Genomic DNA, 3,809 nt, shown 5'->3' on the forward strand with positions numbered 1-3,809 from the left:
TTCGTGAAATGTTATTGAGCTTTTTTTTTTGAACTTCATGTTGTTTTCTAGACTAAGTACGATGACGGGGTACTGGATAAAGGAGGATGAGTTATTGTGTGACACGTGGTTGGCTGTACCTGTGGACTTTGTAGGCAGGAATTCAAGGGGCCCAATCTTTTGGCAGCGCGTGCATGGTTCGTTTCATGCATGAAAGAATTTCACGCCTTACGACATGCACATCATCCATCAACACAATGTGAAGTCAATATTTAGAAAAATGGCAATGTGAAGTCGATATCACATTGATGGTGCAGAATTTGCAATTCTGTCATGAAGTTTTGCGGTGTTGTTGCATGAGTGGAGACACTATGGCCATCATCAACCATGGAGATTGTAAATTTTTGCTTGATCCATCCATTCACTCAATGTTGCTCTACACGTTGTATAGACTGCACGCACTGCCGAGATGTACTACATGACTCAAAGCAGGTTATTCACGTACATACAATGCTGGATGCATCTCAAGGGCAGTATGTGTAGTAAGACTTTTTGTCGGTTCTGAATAATACCGTTGAATTTGGAATCTATATGAATTCATAAAATTTGTTGAACATTCGGTTATCTCTGATGTAATATTTACATTTGAACTTGTTGGATCAGAGATATTTGCATGTTATTTCTGCATGAATTGTGCTATTTTCTATAATTATTTTGAGTGTTATGATCTTAGAGAATAACAAGAGACGGGCATTTAGGGAACAGGGTTGGATTGCTGGTTTCCATATCACATTTCACTCTACTAGTCTGCGGATGGATATGATGTCCAAATTAAGGCGAGATGTCCGTAGGATGTTGAACGAGAAAGAGCAGGCAGCACATGGAATGGAATTTACTTTTCTTTCCAATTGCTGTATCTACACTCTGCTTCGACTGATGCTCCTTCTTTCCATGAATAGAAAGGTTTCAGTGGGCATTTCACACTCTGTTACTTGTTCAGAAGTTCTTTTGGGGAAACTGATGATGTTGGAAACCGTGTGAATGCCCTACAAAACATCTACGTATTTTTAAGCAGAGGAGTGCCCACATATATCAATCGAAACAACACATTGATGATGTTGGAAACCATGTCACTCGCTCAGTGCCCTACAGAACAATTATTTTGATACAGAGGAGTGCATACATATATCAATTATTTTGATATTATGTGCAGTAGCGACACACACACATGCACACACACACACACACACACACACACACACACACACACACACAAAGGGAAAGAAAAACAACCACAATCATACACACAAGAATCAATGCAGAAGCACACCAGACAGAGCACATACACTTCCATGTGCCAACACACAATCATGCAGGGAGAAATATGATGTATCCGTTCATATAGCAGATAGACGCGCGCAGGGACCAATCATGCATGGAGAAATATGATGAAACCATTCATATAGCAGATCATCAGCTTCAAATTTCCCATGGAAGGAGCGGTTTCCGATCACCTGCTCCTGCTTCATATGCAATTCCATTCAGAAATAAGATAAATAATACGTCCATACACTGATTGGTAATAACAACATAGCAAATTGGAAAATTGAGGTGTGTTCTTTCTGAATGAGACGGAGTTAGCTCGGAAAGGAACATGGAAGGCGCATACCTCGTGCACGGTTACAGCTGCATCAAAATTGGTAATTAGAATCCTCCCAGGGTGGCAATCTCCGAGCTCACACTGGCTCATCAACAACCAGGCAAAGGTGATGAGCTCCCCTCCTGTGCTCAGTTGTGCCACATGCGACTCCACCTTTGACTTGCCGGCAACGTAAGCAAGGATCCTCGCCCACATGCATACCATCTCCTCCAGTGTTCCCTTGTTGATTGGACGTCTGACACTATAACGGTTACGGTCGGTCCTTAGCGACTCTGGCGAATGAGAGTTCATGAGCACTTGTGTCGCGCTGATGGTGAGGGGCAGCATGGAAGGATGGGCAACCAATAGGTACATCATGTAGTTGGACAGTTTCCTGCATACCTCCACCAATTTTGCATCCATGTATGACCAAGTTTGTTGTTCACTCAAGAGCAACTCAGTCAGCACATGAATATTCACAATAGCACTACCAAAATAAATCCTGAATGAAAATGTCTTTGCTGTTTATGAACAAAGGTTCAAGATTGGGCCAATATCTATGTCGTCTCTCTTTCATTACTTCACTGGCTAAGACCACAACCTCCTTTGTAACACACTTGATCACCATATTATCCACATCCACATACTTGGTGTCTAACAACTTGCTCATCCAAAATATATTTTTCTTTTTAGCACCGAGCAAATCTAGAAACAACCTTCTCATTGCTCGCTGACTGAATGTCGTCCTTGCTTGCTGCTGGAGGTCGCTGCTACCAGGAGCCAACCAGCTCGCAAGGTTGTATTGTCCCATCGAATTTGGCCAGCCTTGCTTCTTCTCCGGCCATCCAATATCACTGGAAAAAATAAACCAGCACAAACCGGCAAGCCTGTGCCAGTTTCGGACCTTCAACCATGCCCATGTCCATGGTGACATCATGAAAACAAACATTGAACAAAGCTCCAGGAAAAGGCCACCGATAAATAGTGAATAGGTGATTGCAATGTCAGCTTCGCTATAGGTACTCAATTTATCTTCTTGTGCATGGAAGAGCGCAAAAGCGGCAACAATAGATATCTGAGAGATGCATCTCACTATGATGCCACTCCTTGTTCTGAGCATAACGGCCTTAGTGTAGAGATCATCATACATCAGACCAAGCTCAATCCTCATCTCCCTGACCATTTTGATGGGTTCTTCAGGTAGTAATTGGTCTCTAGGCCTAGAGTATACAACGCGTGCTGCAAATATTTTAAGGACTTGTGGCATCATAATAAGAGCAGCCGAAACAATGCCAGGATAGCCGTCGGCGTCTACAGGCACCCGTTTGTTGAAACGATGCCCGGTCGAGCTCTCAAGGCTTTTAAGGTTTCCACACTTGAGAGACCATGTCCTCTCTCCATACTTGATGATTCCAGCAACAAACACAAGGATACCTGAAACTACAAGTTTCACGCTGTGTAGTCTTGGAATAGACTTCCAGTAAACATACAAAGCTAGGACAACTTGCACCACCAGATTCCACAAATGCCTCAACCACAAGTTGTTGTTCTCCATTGCGAAAGCGGTAATGGTGTCCTGCCCACAAAGATGAATGAGGAGTGTTGAGTATAATGTTTATTAGGAAAGACGAGATAGACTAGGATTTGTTCTGACTTGTCTTGTACTCCAAGTAGATGATTGTACTCCTATACATATGCCCACGAGGCTCAAGCAATACAACGAACTATTTCACTAAATCTCTCTCTCCCTTCTAACTTGGTATCTATCGCAAGTCGATCCTAAACCCTAGCCGCCGCCGCTTCCGCACTTGCGCGCCACCCCCGGGACGGTCGGCCTCCATGACCGCCGCCGGGGGCCGCGCCGCCCGTACCTAGGGTTCGTCCGCCGGCCGTGTTGGCCGGCTGCCCTAGAGAGTCTTTTTTCCCGATCCTTTGATCCAGGTTTTCTCTCTCTCTCGCCAGTCGCTTTGATCGGCGTTTACTTTTTGGTTTTCCGGTCTATGTGATCCGGTTTGTGTCACCCACCGCCGCCGTCGACCCCGAGCGCCTCTACTCCAACACCGGCGCGATTGACCAGCTTCTTCACCGACCCGGCGGCCTCGCGCGTCGTCCGTGCGTCTGCCCGTCGGTCGCCCCGACGCGGCGGCCTCGCGCGTCGTCCGCGCATCGGCCCGCCGGTCGCCCCGACCCT

The 3,809-nt window shown here is 45.6% G+C and overlaps 1 pseudogene; it reads right to left on the reverse strand.

The window, feature by feature from the left end:
- Window positions 1-3,809, reverse strand: part of LOC123114596 (uncharacterized) — a 33,418-nt pseudogene that overhangs the window by 2,637 nt on the left and 26,972 nt on the right.

Source organism: Triticum aestivum, chromosome 5B (assembly GCF_018294505.1).
Source record: "Triticum aestivum cultivar Chinese Spring chromosome 5B, IWGSC CS RefSeq v2.1, whole genome shotgun sequence".
NCBI lineage: Eukaryota > Viridiplantae > Streptophyta > Magnoliopsida > Poales > Poaceae > Triticum > Triticum aestivum.